This window comes from Homalodisca vitripennis, chromosome 5, assembly GCF_021130785.1.
Source record: "Homalodisca vitripennis isolate AUS2020 chromosome 5, UT_GWSS_2.1, whole genome shotgun sequence".
Lineage (NCBI taxonomy): Eukaryota > Metazoa > Arthropoda > Insecta > Hemiptera > Cicadellidae > Homalodisca > Homalodisca vitripennis.
This window is the reverse complement of record NC_060211.1, coordinates 135,225,588-135,247,917: the sequence shown is the minus strand read 5'-3', so window position 1 is coordinate 135,247,917 and position 22,330 is coordinate 135,225,588.

Below are 22,330 nucleotides of genomic sequence, written 5' to 3'. Positions count from 1 at the left end.
CGTTTCATCGTAGTGCCAAATAGTAGCGAAATATCTATTACCTAGTTATTTAATGAACTATGTATATATATATGTGTGTATGTGTGTGTGTGTGTGTGTGTGTGTTTTTTTTTTTTATTTATATAAATGTGTGAAATTAATAATAATTTAAAGCTAATATATTTTAATACTCTTAGTTTTGCTTTTATAGCTAACTTAAACAAATCACATACTAACATTTTTTTAAATATTTATTAAATGTTTTTAATTATTTGATAAGGAAAATCTCTTGTGTAGATTATAAATTTGATGCTGATATTAAATGATACTTTTTTATTTACTACATTAAAAGGACGTTTAAGTGAGAAAAGTGTTTTTTTTCTATACGAGTAATCTTCATTGATATAAAAAATAACGTAATTCCGGTAATAATTTATTTCTTGTTCGAATGATACGAAAAATCACACATTTCAATATTACTCAACGTGTTCTTATAACTAGGCCAAGGTAATAGGTTTTACTAAAACAGTAGTCATTCATATGAGTTTCAAACATGTAATCCCTTAATTCGTTTTCACCTCCGGTATAGATCAATTTGTGGTGATATTTATGGACCTAATTACCAATGTTACCAAGTGAGCACATTCTTCGCATGTTTTGGAAGACAAATACCTCGTAGTAATTTTACTAAAGGGAACACGAGTGGCCTGTTTTTCGTAATGCTAATGTAAGGAACATTTTCCTAATAGTTATTAGGCCAATCGATTCCAAATTGTTGAGAGTTTTTATCCCACCTAGATATATGTTCGTATTTGATATAGATAATTACAAATGGCTAAATTTATTCTGCTTAAATTCTGTGTAAAAGATTGAAATCTTTGTAACTTTTTATATGACTAAAATACTGTGGAAAGTGATTAAAAAAACTCAGCACATGTGCTTTTCTAGTATAAAATATTGTTTAAATGTAAATACATATATTTAATTTTAATGGTAAAAATGTAATTATATATGTACATGTAAAACGTAGATTTGCTAAAAATTCAGGTATACTAAAACGTATTTCATTTATTCACTTACATTACTATATTTCCATCACTACATAAATTCCTACTTCATAAGCAATACTTTGGTTGTTGTTTTCCTCGCTATAGCGTAGCCGTCTTAAGCTTTTCTTGCCAATTTGCTGTTCTTTCATTTTTATTTATTCTTCCAACGGAATTACACCAGCAATTACAATTAAAAAGGTTAAACAAGAGTATTAACGATAAATAACACTATTAATATTCACTTACATCAATAAATAACAAAAAGCGTTTAAAAACAAAAAAAATGTAATAAGTAAGAAATATAAATTAGTTTTACAAAATTAATCAAAAAGATAAAAAAAGGCCAATACAATAATAGATAGTCAGAAGGTTTAATATAATAAAAGTTGTGATGTATGATAAGAAACAAACAATAACAAAATGATAAAAAATTGGACAAATATGCAAATATAAGAATATTTAACTAGAAACATGCAAAAAAAGATAGCTATAACTACGCATACACATATAAAATAATCAACAACAATCTTAAATACCTAAATAATTACAAAACCATGTTCTGAAATACAATTTTCTGTTTCTGAATACGCTCTGGATAAAAAATGTTATAGTTATCTAGAGTCCTCGTCCTGATTAGGTCTTATAAACTCATCCTTACAAATTGGAGGTTACCTTACGCTTTACACTAGTGTTTGTTTTAACTTTCAAACGTCACATTAACTGATAGACGTCACTTCCACATGTTATTTCTACATTTCATACAAATAATAAGTCTTGTTGTGCCATTTAATAAATGTATTAAATAATTTTTACAAAATAAGATCACTAAAATATTCCTCTAAAACAGGTATCAATAATTATGATATTTTAAGTAATTAAAGTACTTGATTCGTTTCGTATTTATAGTTATAAATAATTACAAGACGTTCAGACGCTACTTAGATTACTTGAATAAACATATTCAAAGAATAAGTAAAAATGGCTACAATCGTCCCCTAGTCAATAAGAGGGCTAATACTATTTTAGTATCATCAAAATACAAAATGGTATTCATACGTAAATAAGTTTTGAATAACTTACCTTGAATTACTTAGATAACAAAATTTGGAGAGCAAAGTATTGACATCCGGTTTCTGGAACACAAGACAATCCAAACTCAAATATTGCCTAAAACAGACGTACAAGGCAAACATGAAGTTTCTGATCGAGATATATTAAGAAAAATATATAGGTTTTTTGAACTTATGCTTACCTAGTTCTCTTAAATAAATGCAAACATTATCATCACACTCGAAAAAGCGTATACCAGGCTGTCTTTCATATGTGTAATAAAAACTGACATTTTTACGAATTCAGGTTGGTTTAGAAATTATCTGACGTTTATATTTGTTGGACAATTACATCTTTAAAAATCTTATTACCAGGAAACAACAGTAAATGGTCTGAATTGTGTCTCACATACTAACTAGTAAATTAATAAATCCGCAGGAGTTTTGATGTTTAAAATTATAAATTTACAACAAAACAAATTACAGGTCATATTAGGTGACTATGTGACATACAGTCTGTGAAAAGTGTCAGAGTATATATTAATGATTATTTGATAAGGAATCAATAATAAAAATACTATTGATAATCATGTTTAGTATTACAGTAGTTAAATTGTCGACTTCGATTTTCTCGGTAATAAGGAATTACGTATAAATCTTTCGTGATTTGTAGAACCTGATGACTTTTATGCAAAAATGTCCTATAAAAATTTATGAGCTGTTAGTGAAAATCAGTTAACTAAAATCGGTTATTATGTTATAATTAGATTTTTGTGATTTTATCTTTATTCTGAAACATAAATTATTAATGTAATCGTTTCACTATCGTGGAGTTTCTAATAATAGCAACGTTATTAACTCCTACATGTTTTTTCAAAGCAACTTAGAGACACCATTAAACATATCATGTGGGGTTTCCCTTACCAAACAAATATGACTCTAATATAAAATGCAACAACTCTTACAACAGATCTAAGATTAAAATAACACCAAATTAAACTTAATTCGTTCATACAAAGTACCTTTAGCCAATTTGGGACTTTCACACTGACTACTAAATGATTAGACAATCTTCGAGCCCAAGCATACCACTGGGCAATGGTTTACTATGTGATTAACTATTTGTAATCAATCCCACTTAGTAGGATTATTAAAAACCAATCCCACTTGGTTCTTTAATCGTTGTATCCACCAACCTTAAAATCGACAATGTAAGGTCTATTCCATTCTAGAACGATCAGTACCACGGTTTGAAGTTGTTAGCTGAGACAGTAAGATGTGATTTTGCCCCCCCCCCCCCCCGGATTAAGACCCAACTTTATCAGGTAAATAGTTTTATATAGCGGATAGAGTAAGAAGGATAGAATTTGTAAGGTCAGTTACTGGGGAGGACATGCAACTATTCTCAAGTGGAATATTCTGCAATATGATGATATTGGGAGCCGAAATTGTTTGTGAGTGCACATGTCATACGATGTTATAATGTAGGGGCATTAAGGAATCAGTTATATTACTAAAAAATAACGACGAGAAGTAAAAATTCAATTTCTTATAAAAACATTACTAATATTTTACCAACGGTGCAGTATAGCGGATAAAGATAATCACAAGATAATCGAATCAAGCAACATCAAGCATGGCTGCTGATTGGATGGCTGACCGTTGAGTGATCCAGTCCTGGCAAGCAGCACACCTGCCCGGGCGTTGGTGATGGTTCGTATAATCTTCAAGCTGTTGGTCTCTAGGCTAAGAGTTAAAGAGAGCTTATTAGTCCTATTTTTTAAGACATCCTTTCACTATTTACTTTATTGGAATTGCGTTCCAAAATTCGAAAATTTTACATATTTTAGTGTATAATGTTTTTAAAGAAGGAAATATGCATAATGAATTTCACATGAAGAACACTTTTAGGAGGTAAAATTCCGTTGTGATCGGCCTTGGTGAGTATGCACACATAGCAAGGTATTTCAAGTTCCTTTTTTTTACTTTATCTATTTGGTAGGGAAATAGTGACCGGAGGGGCGTGGCGGATCCTTGGCTCCACCGACGGATCACGAGAATGTGACAACAGCATAGTTTTAAGTGTATTATGGGCTTCAATAATAGTATAATTAATGCTAGTCTATAGCATTCATATTATTTTCATAATTAATTACGAAAGATTAAACTGAATTGTTTCAATTAAGGAGTTTTAATGTAATGTAAAGTCAAGTTATATTGCGAAAGACCTCATTTGAATATTTTGGATCACTCTAACAAAAGAGCCTCACTGCATCGTATCGCAGGTTATTGCACGGTATTGGCAGCCAGAAAGGTGTATTTCCCACGACATTTTTAACTGTAAATAAGACATAATAAACTGAAGACGTAATGTCTGTGACGTAACAACAGCTGATTCTTACGAGAGCACAACATTCAGCAGTTAGAAATACGGAGAACAAAACTGAACGCATATTCAAGTTGGCCACATACAATCGTACCAAGCTAGAGGATAAATTATATTTAACCTGATTTTATTCTTACCTTAAATGCTGTATTTTCAAGATGGCTCTCGAACTACTTGATATAATCTTCATGACAAACCGACCAAGATTTGTTTTAAAGTTAGTTAGTAAACCTTTTTTGATAAATTAAATATTACTGATTTAAAGTAGCGTTTTGTTTCCTTGTAATGTAGTATTGATGATAGTTGACTTGAAAGGATAACACGTTTTTAGCACGTATGTACAAAGATTAATACTCTACATTTTTAGCTGTGAAATCTATTCTCTTTTTGAGGTTGAAAATTACTTAATGAGAAGTACTATTCACAATCAAATCAATGACTACATTTTCATTATCAATTAAGTTGAGATTAAGAGCAAACAAGTAGTGCCGAATGCTTCTGCCCCTTCCTCATCGTCATCAGATTTATAGTTTCATATGTAATGAAATGTGCTGATATTGATTTTTACTTCAGTCTATATTGGTGAGGGTAGTTTGCTCTTTTTAGCACACCTATACTGTGCAATCCGTAGTTTATGTTTGTCAACACATCTATGAACTTCAGATACGTGTTTGAATGGTTGACGATTCCTGTGTAATATCGGCTTTGGCGTGTTCATCGCCACATATTGATTTGTGCTTGTGTGCTTGCTTATCCCCATGTAAGTCCTTAAACACCTAAAAAAGAGGAAAGATTCCAATCTATAAAGAAAAACATATTGGCTTACATAGCGAAAGTCTTTTAAAAGGAGGTTAACATTTAGTAATCTGAGTTATTTTTTATTATTGTTTATAAACTAATTTATCATCTAACTATTATACTTTTGTTCTTTGTTAAATATACTTCACTATCTAAGTTATCATAAGTATTAAATTAGAAAAAGTATTAAAAAGATCTTTATAAAGAAATCAATATAGTGTTTTTACAATTAGAATAAGGTTGAAGGTTCGTTTGTTAACTTGGATGGGTGTCACGGAAACTGAACAGTTGGGGACGATTGAACCCGGAGAGCTAGGACAGCGTTGAAAGAGTACACAGTATAGTTACTCTATTCTGTTTAATCTACTATAAATCTGTGTTGTACTTGGCATAATATCACAAACTAGTGTATTGAAATTAAAATTCATAATAGGACTTTATTTTGTATCACATACAAAAGGGAGATTTTAGAGCAATTTAAGGGGCCCTATTTACAATTAACACAATATTGAATGGTTTAATTAAACCATAAATGGAAAATGATCCAAATATACTAGTTGACTTTATATGTATTGTGTGAGCTAGGCAATTAGAGAAAATAATTTTACAGGATAATTTCGTAATAGTCACTAATATATATTTTTCTTTTTTATATATGAGATTTTGGATTGAAAAACAAATTTAAAATTGGAATGAAAATTTTCTGCGTAAATATTGAAACATTTTTGTTTTAACAGTGTTCTTTTGAGCGAAGAAAGGTGGGAGCTCCAAATAGGGAGTTACACACAATTATTTAAATAGGATTGGCTGAAATAAATATTGGTGATGTTGTAATAGCGGTAATTCTGCACTTTCAAAGCGAATAAATATGGATATTTCACATGGGTAATTTTTTCAAAAATTTACTAATAATTTCAAAACCGTGTTTCGTTTATTTAAATTTTCTAAATTTCGTATTGGTTAAGATATAGTGGTTATTGCAAAAATATTTATATTTGCCATACAATCGTATATAATTACGTTACAATGGTTTATAAAACCCCCATTCTGTGCAGAAACTTACAATGTTTGTGAGCTCTCTGTTGCATTTTCTGTCATGCGTGGATTTTTGCTCGAAGACGGTTACGTAAATTAATTTAATAATTAAAGTAACGAAGATTGCATGCAAAAGTTTTTAAATCTATATAGCTCAATAGTTTATGTTTGAGATTGGTACCGTAGTCGTAATATATTTTTATGCTGAATTCCGCGGTAGGAAGTCGGCTCTTTTGTTAAAAAACTTAGGGACGCGGTGCGTCGTACATTGTTTGGTTGGTTTCGAGACCGTGTCAAATCAGCTTGATACGTGTTATCTCACTGGTGATACGTTTCACGAACCCTGTTGGGGTGGGAGAGGAGTGGGAGCGCCAACTTCTTGAAGCCACAAACGAGGGAAGGTGCCAGAAACGTACAGTAGAGAAAGCAGTATTTCCTTCCTCTAATCCTAATTAGTTTTTGGGCTCTAGAGTAATTCTTCTTTAAAATCGGGTGTAAAATTTTAAAATCAAGTTTTTATTTTCTTTAGTGCGATTTTTAGTTTCCGTATTCAGCCTCCATCAGTCTTCAAAGTAGTAAGTTCCCGTAACAGCCGTTTAGTTAATATCTTTTCATTTTATTACTGTTGTTTGTGATTTTAAATTTGTAAAATTACCCATCTATACAGAGTCAGAGAACTTTAATTCAAATATTGTTGGAAGTTATTGTGAATTAAATTTTGGTCGTAAAGTTAATATCAAGTTTTGGTGTTTATTATCGATTCTTGGAAATATTTTGAGAAAGAGGAACTTTTTATTTTATAATTTTGTTAATTTTATAACATACCATTTATTTGGAGGAAAGTATAAATTTTTAGTTTCAGTTTTAATTTTAATTAATTTTTGATTCAGACTCTTAATTACGAATTTGATCTGATTTGTGTGGGATTTTTTGAAGTGAATAAAATCAAATTCTTAAAGTTTGTAAACTTTGTGTTAAAATTTTTTTTGGTGTGATAACTCTCAATTCAGAAATTACAATCAAGTATATTTCCGAAAAAAGTTGTTTTGATTTATATAAAGTTAATTACTTCCAAAATAATATAAATATATATATGTGCTACTTATACAATAACGGTACAAGATTTTCTATGGCGGTGCATGTCCATCAGCAAACAAAAAAAACGTTTTAACATGTTTCTCTCTCCGCCCTAAAACCTATTGCCAGTCCCTATGGGTAATTATATAAACTTCGATGGCCGCTCAGCGAAAACCAACAATAGACGGCCATTATGACTGCAACAAGAAAACCCATTTCTTGTCTATTCAATAAAAAATGAAATTGTTAATGGAAAATTTGTGTATTACTTTTTTCAATCATCTAAATAATTTTTATACTTAATACTGTCTCGTTTGGAGTATTTAATTGTAATAGATTAAACAGCCCCAATATTCTCTATCCGGAGCATCTGAGGTTATATGAGATTCAAAGGAAAACTGCTTAATACATCACAAATTTATAAAATAAGGAATTGTGAAAAATATGTTTTACGGATATTTCCGGTTACCGACCGTCTATTTCGCCACGGGGGACAGATAGTTAACATAAGCATGTTTTTACTTAATTGGCTTCTCACTTAAAAATTTAACACTAATCTGAAGTATTCATTTTGGTTAAAACTGGTAAATTTAATAGTTTAAACTTATAATCTACATCTCTTAAAGATGAGATTAAAAGGCTTCCATTGGTGTAATTTTGAACTTCTTAATATAAAAAGTTGTTGATTATATTATATAGCTAAGGCGGGGCCCGGCGCGCTTTAGCTGCGCATTGTCCAAATAAATTTTTTTTGCAAAAAGTTGCCCCGCGCTTCGCACGGCAATTTCCCGGTTGAATTTGTGAAAACAAGTACCCACTATAATTCACGTTATTCTTTTTTCTATCACATTCTAAAACATTGTCTGCAGATTAAATTGATTAGTCGTTCTAAATCGTGGAGCCTTATTGGGCGTATTATGAATGGTATGTACCATTTTTCCTGCCTCTATCTAGCTGTTCACCTGCACGGCTTTCGCACGCAAATCCTTAAAGTAACCAGAAGTCCATTAATATTACTTAGTACAATTTATTTTTTTTACTATAATAAATTTTTAGATTTTAAAATTTAGTTATTATCTCCCGATGCCAACGATTGAGCTGCTTTGTTGTCCTCAGATCGAGAGGAATATAGTACTCACGGAGTTTTTGATAACCAAAACTTCTGGTTCAAAAAAAAAAACAAACTAAGGTTGATTTTATAACATTCCCTTTATAATTTTGTAGTCCAACGTAAGATTAGTAATTATGATATCTGCATAGCTCTCTTCCTGGATCAAGCATGAGCATGTCATGGTTTATAATTAAAATAAAATAATTGCAGTTAAAGTGTGTAATTATTTTTAACGTCAAAATTTGAATTGTTATTATCTGGATAGTAACAGTCTATGTCTTAACAGGTGATTGCAGAAGAGAACAGTTTTTTTTAAACAAAATTTTGTACGTTTCTCTTAAAGCATACTCTATGCTTTAAAACTATAAGTGTAATATATGTTTACAAAGGAAACAGCTGATATTAAAAATTTGAAAAAGAACGTTAAAACATATGGTTTTGCTGCAGAAATGCATTTCTTATGGGTATTTTCCTGTAACCAGAGTAGGGGCGGGGAATCCTGAATTCGGGAAAGGGATGGTAGCATAGTCTTATAAACCTACTCCGTGGAAAAAATACATATACGTTACAAAATTTTTCTATCATTGATCGGTCCAATAGTTCACGATTCCCATAAAGGGACAAAACATACAAAACAATTCATTTTTATTATATATAATAGATTTATTCTGTCAAAGGGATACTTTAAAATTTTTTTTTATCTGGTTGCATCCTATAATTATTGAATCAATACTTTTTAAAGATGCCCAATTAAGCTAATTTAGGTTTTACCAAATGGTACTTTGAGTCGTATTTTTTAAAATTCAAATTTATTTTAGGATAAACATTCATTACTAATAATTTTTTAAAGGATTTTAGTTGATTACTATAATTAATACCTAGTATTGCTAGCTTATTGTATTCACTGAATTTTTATTATTAAACAACTTTGTATTTGAGGTAAAAAAACCGGCAATAGTACAGTTGTTGTAATATACATAAGGTTTCTTTATTTAACTAAACCGGTAATTAAGTACAATAAATCAACGAATATAACAAAACTTTTAAAAAAACCAAATTTAGGTAAAGTAACATAAAAATCTTAAACGCGCCCAAATGTAATTAAGAAGTGTTATAAAATTGATAAACAATGGAGAAGAAAACTTCAGTGATTAAATTGCAAACACAACAATAATGAATTTATAAATTTTCAGTTACATAATATTTGATAAGCTCGATTGGGGTCTTATTTAAGTTTAGGTTTGTCAGATCAAATTAGAACCCTTACTAATCATCTATTACCTGTAGAAAGAAAATAAACATTGATATTAACAAACATGTTCATGGTGTATAATTGTGCGTTAAGGTTTCCAAATTTTATTTCCCATATTATTGCCAGTGTGTCTTAAATCAGCCAACTGGTTCACATTGACACCTTGGAAAATTCTGGTTTTTAAGGTCGGTGACGTTAGACGTTTATAAAAACTGAAGCTCTTTTGCAATCCTTTCAAAATTTCTGGAAAACACCTAGTGACTTACAAAGGACCCTCCAACCCTCGTTATCTAGGGAACCATTCCAGTGTTGTAATTCTAGTTGAAAGGAGGTGGTTCTCATTGTTAATTCAGGGTAAGCCATATTGGGTGCACTAGGGATGGTTTTTAGCGACAGGGATCCCAAAGCAACGGCGGGGAAGCAACTGAGTTTCATCACAACGTATCGTAAACTATGGTTTGGGAAGTTAGAAGATGTGCCAGACCGTTCCGGAAATGGGGTAGTTTCGGTCTTGCCATATTATTTCCTTAGAGACATGTTCAGTTACATGGCCGTTCCGTTCTGATCTGTAGATTCTTGGTTACAAATATATTTCAGGCTGATCTTTCGTTCCGAACCGCTTTTTTAAATTATATTTAAAGAAGATGAATAATACTCCCACAACATTTCATTTGCCTTTCATGACATTTTATATACTTTAAAACACTAAGTACTATTTAACTGCGTATTCGTCTATTAAAGATATCTAATTGCAGTAACTCATAAAAGGCAATCGAATCCAAAAATAAGATAAAACAATTTAAATTAAACAAATATCTTTAACATTATAAACAAGTACGGTATACCCTAATGTTTCTGGAAATACTTAAATTACTTTGTTGCCTTTTGGTATTATCCCGGGTTTCACCAAGATTTCTAGTCTTTTAATTTACCGCGGGACCAAAACAAACAATATTATTATAAATTATATTCTTTAATTTGGACCTGTTTAGGGAGGCATACATATCATTGTTAATAAAGAACGATTGACTTTCGTAATTGGTCTCAACTACAGTATGTTTATTTCTAATAATATGTTTTTTTTTAAAATTAACTGGGTAAAGAAATAATCTTTCAAAAATAGTGGCTTCCTCCGGATATTAAACCAAAAGCATAGAATATTCTTTAAAATCACTTTATAGCAAGAAAAAACATACCTTAGAAAGTAAACAAACTAAAAAATTAAAAGTAAAAATGTTGTTTTCAGGATTTAGATTATATACATACAATAAATTTTTTAAGGTTTACATTAACCCAATGGCAATACCAAAATCACAGTAGTCTACCTCGAAAATATTTTTAATAATCCCAGTAAAGATAGACATAATTACCTATAAACCCCGGGTCGGAAACTGGAATATTTAAGCACTCAATACGTTCCATTCAACCAAGGGGAACCCGACTAGTCGTTTCCAAATTAACCATTTTTTATTCATCGTCAGTTCTTAGGACATCCTGCTCCACAAAATTATGCTTAACATTAGGCTTACACGTAGGCCTCAATCCTGCTATTTTCTACATATCTGATGAATTATTGAGAGTCACAAAGTATACATAATAAAATGCCATGATGATGACACTTTATTGTTTACAAAAGAATTTATACGAAAATATTTTTATATCTAAACGTATTCTACAAGACTGAAAAAGTTTATCTTGGTATCTTTATGATAGTTTTATTTACACCTAGTAAGTAGGGTACAGAAAACTTAGATGAATGAATGGTGAATGCTCTGATATGCTTCATATAAGAGTAGGGGCAACACAATGTACTGCAACTATTAAAATTTCAATTTCAATTATAAATGCATATAGTTACGTAATGTTATTACTATTCATTTAAGATTTAGTAGATAGAGATGTATATGTCAAGCAGTTTTTATATATATGTGAGTGTAATATATTGTGTTAACGTTTATCTAATTTTTTCTGGTGCTCTTATATCATGTTAAAAACGAAATGCCAGTAGGAAAATTATAAAATATGTAAAGTTCAATTGAAATGGAAAAGCTCAAATACAGGGTCACAAAATTTGGTTAATATTATCCTCAAATAATCTGTTAATAATTTTATTTTTTGTATTAATTTTTGTCTGCAAAAAGCATGCAACTGTATTTCATCTCAAATTTAGCTTATTAATATCAATTGTAAAACACATATGCAATGAATTAGAGCCTTTACTCATGATAGATATATTCATTAAACCAATGTTTATAAGAAGTTTTATGAAAACAAAAAGACTTTATGGCTTTAAAAAAATAAAATGTGTATAAATAAAAGAGCTACCCTATTGTTATATTTACTGATGAATAACAATTGATCATTTATTTTATATACTACAATACTTTTAAATATGAAAGAAATGTATGATTAAAATTGGAATGATAGAAAACGGACAACCTGCTATTATGTTTAAATTGTCATTACACACGCACTATTTACAGTTCTGAATCCTAGTTAGATTGACGTTTGATGTTGAGTTCCTTTAGAATAAACTTATATTGCGGATTCTCCTCATTCTTAACAATACCGGATAAGCTACATGGTGTACATGATATACGTTGAAAGGTAAGCTAATAATATACGAAACTTACTTTTTCATTTGACTCTAATGATAAATTTGCTAGTGGTTATGGTTGGAACAGCAAAGACTACTTAAGAGTCTAATACCACAAAATTGCTGTACTTTATTAACATTGGTGTCAGATTGATTAATGTACATTTCTATAATGTGAATCAACTGGAAAATTAAAATAATTTCTAAGGCCTTATATATGCGTATGTGATGTATAGTAGTACCTGTTTTCTGTAAACGAATTCATGACTAGCCGCTAGGAGCAATATATTATTTTACTATTTTTGTTGCGTGATTGTGGGTACTTCTCCCTTGAGACGTGGATGAACTTTTTATGTACCAATAAAAAGTATATTATATACTACTAGGAAGTTTCTAAAAGTCTAATATATTTAAATAATATAATGCTTAAGAAAACTGTTTGTTTTATACAATGGTTAATACAAAACATCATGACCATTTAATATAGAGTCTGGTATCCATTAGGTCAGAAATTGAGGACCTTTACTTTCTGCTGTTTTAGTTAAAGACTTTTGAATTTGTACATTGTTTTAACTCTCATTATTTTGCTTACCAAGATTCTAAATGTAGTATACACAATTCACCATTTACTAATTTCAGGTAACAAGGAATAACAAATAGTAAAATTACGTTTAATATATAGTAGCCACAGTGTCACTTCATACTTTTAGATTTAAAGTTATATGCAACACATTTAAATTGTATTATTAGGCAAAATAAAATAATAATAATTGACAAGATTTAGTAAAAACAATAAACGATAACAAGTAATAGGAATTATTACTAAATTAAAAACTTGATAAAAAAGCGCTTACAAAAGATTCAAGTAGTTTTTGTGTTAAATAACATGCAGGGAATGTGGAGAATTGAGCATAATATATATAAAACAACACCATATAGTTGTGTGTTTCAGTTTACAGTTCTTCTTCAGTGCATAGGACTTATCAAAGAAGAAATCAGCACTGAAAGAAAATAATGGACCGTCATCGATAAAAATGTTCAGATATTGAATCCATGTATGAAAAAGATTCGGAAAATCCGATCAAATTCCTTAAATTTATACACATTGATATTTATATTTTTTTAAGAAACAGATATGATATTTTTCGGATTTATGTTCTGGTTTTACATAATTAATTGGCAATAGGTGTGTGATCCTATTGGGATTTAGAAAAATGGGAACGAACATTATGTTATCCACATTCTAGTAGTGAGAGAAATACCTGGTAAGGTGTTGACACGTCTTGAAAGTGGTAAAACATAATTAGCCATTTATTCTGGTTTTGAAATTTTCTTATGTAGAGGCGAAAATATCTCGAAAATTTTCGTCTAAGAGCAAGGAATTTTGAATAATTGATAAATCGAATCGTAATATTTTTATAACAAGAACTAGAATTTTCAAAATCTGACGTTTTAATATTAGAACTTGAGTTTAAGGTAAGAGTATTGGAGATCAGAGCTGTGAGGGCTGCATTGAGATTATATTGATAAAGTACGATGGTTATCAGAGCTATGTTAATACCGATGAATCAAGATTGGGATCAGAGCTGCGAGGGTTGCACAGAGTTAATACTGATGAATGAAAATCGGGACCAGAGCTGTGAGGGTTGCACTTATAAAAGAAATACGGTTAGAGTTGTGGCTCCAGCATCTTGAATGGACAAAAGTCTTGAATATATATTGAACTGCACTCGAGAAACTCTTCTCATTCACTGATAGCGGGAGATTATGTTTATATATATATATATATATATATATATATATATATATATATATATATATATATATATATATATATATATATATATATATATATAAACTATCTAATAGGAGTATAAAATATGCCATCTGTAATTTTTTAATGAATTATAAAATTGAGGAAAAGCGGCATTTAAAGGTACAAAATATTGATACTGATATAAAGTACATAAATATTGGGTCAAAACATAACAATTTGTTCAGTAATTCAAGGCAGTTACAAATTTCTCCGAATTACGTATGTGTGCCTGAAGTCAGGTTTTCTGCTTTATTTATCAAAGATTTTTGTGGTGACAACATATTAAAGTTTGTATGATAGTTAACTCATTATTATTAATATTAACTTTATAACTCTATTGAGTGAAGTATTAGACCGAACTTCAGGGGGAGTGTAAGGGAAAAGATCTTTGATGGTCTTATATTTGGGAAACTTTTCTGAATACACTGCACAGTAAGTTATATTTTGCTCAACTTAATAAAACTGGCTAAACATATCGGTTGTATTAGTTATAAAAGATACAAAAACCTTATTGTCTCCACTAAATACAGTACCTAAATGTTGCTTTTTATTTATACTTACGCTCTGGCATCAGTTAGATAAAAAAATAAGACAGAATTTTATTATTACAATTATGCTTATTGCCTTAATTGCAGAGAATGCTACAATAAAATGACAAGCCCAGCAATATCAGAGCTATAACGGGCTGAATGAAAGAAACCGCGAGTCATGTCGTTGTTATTAAGGATTTTATTATATATTCTCTTGATCCCAGGCATTTCATGTTAAGTGTCCGAGTTGATATGAATTAACCATTTAAATTGGGTTTTATTGATATTTTATTGTTAAGGTAAATATACATACGCAATGTTGAAATTGTGAAATAAAAGAGTTAGTAACATACGGTTAGCAAATCATGAACCTCTTTTAAAAACAGTGATGCCTTCAGTGCAATTTAATGCAAGTTACGTAGCAGAAAGGTTAGTGTTAAACTGTAATTACATGCCAAAAACACGCCTCCCTCACAAGAAAACTGGAGGTAATCTATTGATACTTAGAGAATTCTGACATTATGCGTGAATTCATAATTTTACCTTTTAAATTGCAGTAAACCATCGAGTCTAAGTAAACTTTACAGTTTGCCTTGAAGCTTTACTCAACAATAGTAAAGTTCTATAATGTAGTTACCTGAAACTGAAATTAATTTCAAACTCGATAAAAATGAGCAGGACAAAAAAATCTAGAGACTGAATAATATTATTAATAAACACTTTTAATATACGCAGCCAACTTACAGAAGTTCTTATTCATTGTTAGTGTGGCATTAGCTGTATATGATATTGCTGCAGTTAATGCAATGTGAAATTATCTAATCACAAAGAACGCTTTATTTAAACCGACTGATGTATTAATATGTATTGAACTTTCCTGACTACTTAGGCCTGAGGACAAAAGTTACCTATGAATCAAGACAAAACTAACAGGTCGTATTTTAGCTTTAAAACCCAATGTTACCCATTGAACCGTTGTAGTATTCAGCCTCTAAAATAATTTTGGTAAATTAATTTGTTGTTATTTAATATAAGAAATGAACAGTCGACAGTTGACTGTGGCTAAAATAGAAGCTAATTTGCTAAGCAATATGCATTAAACATAAATAGCTATACTGGTATAGATGGACAAATGTAATTCTTTCGTAATGTATCTCCATCTAAGAACTGGGCTCGTTTTCTGAAAAAAGCGAGGATATTTGTCGACCTAACACATTTGTATATTCATGAACTAAATATGCGCTTTAAAGCTCTCCATGAACAAATATAAACAGCACTTTCATTTCAGCACAATAGGAATATAAACTAAAAGTTCAAACTGTGGTTGTTTACTTTCGGTGTATTATGTTTGTTTGTGTGGTACGCCGAAAAATGTTACTTGGTGGCATAGATAGTACTTCATTGAAAACTAGTGTATTCAGTTTGATACGTAATTTTATAGAATTTGATATAATTTGTTCATAATTCAATAAAAATTATACAAATACTATAAAACTGAAAAATATAAGATATTTACAGTTATTTTTGTCGTTATTGGATATCAAATAGGTTAATTAGATACCTATACTCAAGTATTAAATTCTATAATAATTTTTCATTTTTTTTATCACTAATGCAATAGATATGTTTAAATCGTTTTTATTATGTTATTTAATTCAAAATTTAGTGTTAATATGTTTAAATAAGCAATACAATAGTTTAAAAGTACATAGCAAATTGTTAAATGGAACTATTGGCTGTAAAAAAATTATACGACATGATCCCATCCTTTTTTTACAGTTACTTTACATTATATTTTTAATCGAGTGGTTAAATGTTTATACGTTATATCATCAACAATTAGAACACAGATATGTTCACCTCTAAGATTCCTTGATGCTTAGGTTGTACGTGCTATATGTTACGGAGCTTATGTATGTTAGACAAATGTTGAAAAGTTCAACCTGTTATTGATGTCTGGAGTTCAATGTTGCTCTTTCAAATTATGGAGCATTCAAATTGAATGTTTATGGAGCAAATTAAGTTTACCAGCAAATACATTGTCAATAGCCTTTTTAAAGTCTCATAAGAGTTTTTACTCTCATATTATAAATAAACTATAGAAGAAATATGTTTTGAATCAGATCCCATGCAGTAAATAAGGGAGCTTACTTGTTCATATTGAGGATCTTGCTCCAGTCTGTACCCTCCAAAACATTATTTAGACCACTTTTCCTCAAGTTCTGGTTGTTTAAAATAAAAATTTTCTAGAGGTTGTAACATGATTGCTGAAGTCGATTTTTGTTGTAATCATGCTTCACTCTAGCAAAACAAAGTTTGATATTTCTGACTATTTGACGCCTATTTTTACCGGGAATTTGTTTATTATCTCTCCGAATTGTTGTCAATATAAATAAATAATTGCCGCTCCCACCATATCGAATAGTAATAAAATGGATACTTCAAAATCATTTTTATAATGATGATTTTACATTGGATTTTCTGAATTCAATCACTACGTTGAAAATCGCAAAAACCAAATAATTATAACTTTTTACTGTGTTGAACCTTTCGAAAGTAAGGTTACTCTTCTTCAGACACATCACAAAAGTAATTAATAAAAGTAAATTTCTTTATTTTTAATAATATTTAAGCATATAAATAAACAAATTTACTTTTGTGGTGTGTTTGAAGAAGATAGTCTTTCTACCAACAGGTCAGACCAAAGAAAAAGTGACAAATATTGGTTCTAGTCATTTTACTCATAAATAATTGTTTATATAAATAATGATTATATTAAAAAAAACTAACGGTTGTAAATTCAATTCAGCTGGATTAAAATAGAATGGTTGTTTTTAAAACCATCATATGACACATTCTACTACAAAAATTGTGTAAAAAATGTATTACGCGTTTGCATAATAATAGATTTTAATAATTGCACTGATGTAATTAACCGATTAAAATTAACTATTAGAGTATTATAAGAACATCACGTTTTAAAATAACGTAATTACCATGCTACATTGTTATTGCGAAATAACTTGCACTTCACCAACTTTCAATGTATTAGTGCAAGTAGTTATTAATGAAATAGTAGCAATATTAAACAACTGGTAAAATAATTATATTGTAACGAAAAACTAAAGATAATTTTCCGAATTAATTCGGTATAACATGGGGAATGATATACGATATATATCAAGCACTTATTAATGACTAATGCTTTATTTAATTCACAATCCTAGTTCTTTAAGTTATTTATTAAAGAAGGAAATCCAAAGGCTTAAAGATAATATGGTATAGAACAGCCTTTATCATGTGCATTAACAAAACAGAATAAGTTTTTTGTTCTTTAATACAATAACATATTATTCATACTACTTTGTGTACAACATGAACATACGGGTATAACTGCATTATACTTAGGTTTATATGTGTACATACATACATATATACATAGAGAATCAACACTAATGATCTTGAATATAGGGTTCCAAATATGTAAGGCCTAACACTAAGGAATATTTCACCTGTATTGAGAAGAATGGGAATGGTAGCTGGGTTTGTCAAATTTGATATCCACAAATACGGTGCTTCATGTCTGGATTCTCATGAAAATCTAATGAGAAAAATGAAAAACAAGTTAGAGAAATACCGCATAAATAACTGAGTCAATTGATGTATTCCTTTTATATAACTCTAGCAACCTGTTGTAAGACTAAAATTAATTCAAATTACAATGTTTTTTCCCAAATAAAATAAAAAATAAATCATTTCATAACAATGGTCATTTTAACTATATATATCCACGGTGTAAGACAACCAAGCTCCATAGTACATTGGATTTTACCTCAGCGACACAGATATATCAAGCCAGTGTTTTACGAAACTGCAGTCTGCGTACAAACGTGACTACACGTATCAACTGTGAATTGGAGCACACCGGACAATACCGCAGCGTACTGCAACTGTGTTATCTATCTCGGTTTGGCCGCAGACAAGGATAATCTACCATTGTGTAATAGTCTGTATTTAGTATAATTGCCAGGCTCTTGTCCTGATATACAAACCTAGCCTACGCATTTGGACAAATTTAACTCTTACTTTTAACTATAATCTAACTTATGAATTATGAAAGCTTTTACTTGTACTAGTCGTTATATTTTCATATTTCTATATATTTTATGCAAACAATCGCAACATAGCTACTGGAACGAGTGGACTTATTATCTTTATAATCCATGTTTCGTGAGATGAGAAACGTTACTTAGGTCACGATAACTAAGAAGAAGAATTGCTTTGAACTTTATCATTTGGTTCAAAATTAAGCATTCAAATTTCAATTCCAATAATCATACTCAGTCTTTTGGGAAAGGTTTTCATATTTTTTTATTACAGATGTCAATAAATCACTAAACATAGGAGCAATACATGAAATAAGTTTAGTTTTTGAAATTTGGTAGGAAACTGGCTCATTTGGTTAGAATATAAATAAGGAGACGGAAAGCACATTTTTCTCCATTCTTTCATTAATGTAAATAAGTAGAATCCGTGAATAAACTTAACATAATATAATTTTAATCAATACTAATTAAGAATTATAAATAAACAATTTGTCACAATATTTAAGCGATTCTAACAAAAAAATGTAATTATTTTTTTATATTTTGTTTGTTTGTTTTTTGTGGCCTTACTGGTTCGACAATGATTAATTACTTCTTGGAATTATTGGATTGGCTCACATCCATTCGAGTGGATGTTAGTAATTAGAGCTAATATTAGTGATTTTGGTTTTTTATATGAAATGTACGCTTTATTATAAGTTAATGAATGGTAGAACTACATCTGTATTGAGTCTTATGATAAAGTTATTAGTAGAAGGTTCGTTAGAAAGGTCCATGTATGTTTGGATAGTTATTTAAAGTAGGACATGTCAGGTATATATCCTGTTTATTATTTATGAATATTCCATTACATAGAATAATTTCTTATTAATCGATTAAATTTAATAAAATTGCTATTGCTAGATTTACTATTTTGTCAAAGATAACTGCTAGTCAGTATGAAAACGCCTTGTTGGATCAAGAAAGAATGCTGCGTCTGGATGCTTGGGTGTCAACAGTGATAAAAGGCTAGAGTGATAAAGCACGTGGTGACGTACTCCACCCTTTATTTTAAGTTACGTCCAACATATTCATCGTTGGCCCTTTTCCTACCAATAGTCCTTATGTTGGCACTACTGTCAAACTATCTATGACTTCCAGAAAATAGTCCCTGAATTTTGTTGCTACAATCAATCGATTACCAACATAGAGCGTATTTTATAGACTTTAAAATTTTTTTGGTTTATAAGGTTAGTCGGGATATATTTTTGTGTGCTAAATGGTGCAAAAGGAACTTCAATGAGAATTTACCACGAAATTTCTGTTTGACTGATCAACACATCAATACAAGCCTGTTTTTTTTACATAAAATCTCACTCCCTCGTTCATTTAAGTAATAAGAAAGACAGAAATATATTTACCATCAGCCGTATATGTTTATATAGTATTTTACGTTTTGGCGTTATATTTAAATTTTTAAAAGAGGAAAGTGATTCGTAAGATATTATAGACCGTCTGTTTGCCAATATTTTAAAATTGGTTCATGTGCAAATTAAAAATTACTTACACGAAAACGAATGATGATGACGATGATTGGATTGTGCGATTTTTAATTAGTTGTGCGAATCTCTAATTTTTTCTTTATAGATTCTGCGCTTGGTTCAAAATAATAATTTCTGTTTAAGTGGAAACAATTCTCAAAGTTATTGTGATAATGTGGAATTATTTCTGTAAATAATAATTGAATCTCAGTATTTGGATGAATTAATCTATGTTTCTCTTAAAAAATGATATGCTAATGTAATCTTTGAGAACATTTACAGGTATATATGCATACATACATACAGTGGACTGCGAAGGGGAAGCCTAATACAGTCATAATCGTCTACTTCCGGTGATAGTATTCCACTTGGAGTGTTTGGAGTGGGGAGAAATTTCTAATTTCCGGCTGTGTTTTACTCTTCAATAAAATTATATTGGTACTAAACCCCTTTACTAAACGTCACGTTTTTGGATAATAATGGTATGCCTGATTTGCGAGATACGCTCGCAGCCTTTTTCTTACTCTCGGTGCTCGTTTTTTCGAAAGTATGAATATCTGTAAACATGATACCTGTAAACAGAACAGTATATGATCCTGCTTCCCAATCCCTGTTTGCTGTACCGTACAATTTTCTTGTTTCATTCTAGGAAATATATTAATAATTACCTATATACCTCATCAGCATTGAATCGGTCATGAGTAAAAATGGAGCGTGTCCCCTTTACGAGTTCCACCATAAGAAAACCAATTAGTGACTAGTGTAATGCTTTACGGTTTATTGCTTGTTATTCTATTTGATATTGTAACGGGCTCACTGCACTCGCTTGTTTCTTCAAATTGTAGTTACGGAGAAAAGGATTCGTTTTAGTTTAATTATGTTAGTATACGGTTATTCCGTTTTTGCTTCATCAGCTACTGTAATTGTGCCGCCCACAATGTTAAAAGAAACCAATTTCTAACCGTAGAACCTTTTATGTAAACATTCGAAGTCTGATTTATTAACTTTAAAATATTACTTAAAGTTTCTTTAATTTCAGGATGTTCTCAATTGTTTAAACTATTTATTGCTGCCATCTTTAGTAAAAATTATGAATAATACCAATCTTGGCTTTAATACTATTGCAGCTGAAATGTATTCATAAAAATATAAAATACTAGGACATTGCGTGGCAGGTTGCTTTATTTAAATCATTGAACTGTAAAATATATTATATTTTTCTTCAGTAAATAAATTTTATTTAAATTACTTTTAAGATTATTTGTTTGTGGTGTTTCAAAATTTAAATAGGCCTATATTTTATTCCTATATCTAAGAAGTGTTTGTGTCACATTTAATCCAAATCTGTCCTTTATATATTGTGTGATCTGTGTAAATTTGAAACATTTTCACAAAGTTTTCCTTTTTTAATATTTATAATATTAGGTTTACACAGTCATAATATTTTCTACCCTGCGAAACACGCAGATCAGATCCATAACCAATTAGCAGCGGGTAGTAATGATGTATACGGGTATGAACATACCTTCTCTGCATTAACATACATTAACATGTTAACCACGAACATAATTCACTTGTTTTAGAAGTGTGCATCCATGGTGAGAAAAAGAATAACAAGGAAAATATCTCCTTGGAGAGACTCAAACGTTGAATATCTGACACGAAAGAAGAACAAACTTATAAATGATTATATCTCCTTCAAGAATCAAAAATGTCGAAGTGCTTACTGTACGGCTCAAAATGTACTTAATGTGGCTATACGATCTGCTAAAAGGGAGTTCTTTAATGAAAAACTGGATACGAAAAACCGTAAGAAGTTCTGAGATATATTGAGAGCTAATGGAGTCCTGGGTTCGGAAAAATTTAGGAACCATTCTTTTGGACCCGATGATTTGAATGATTACTTCTCATCTATGTGTTGTGGCATGACGGTTTAACACTGAGAAACTGAGTTTTGTTAGAAGTAATAAATTTAAAGAAGTAAGTGCTTTGTTTGCGTTTTTTTCCGTTTCACAGAATAAAGTTA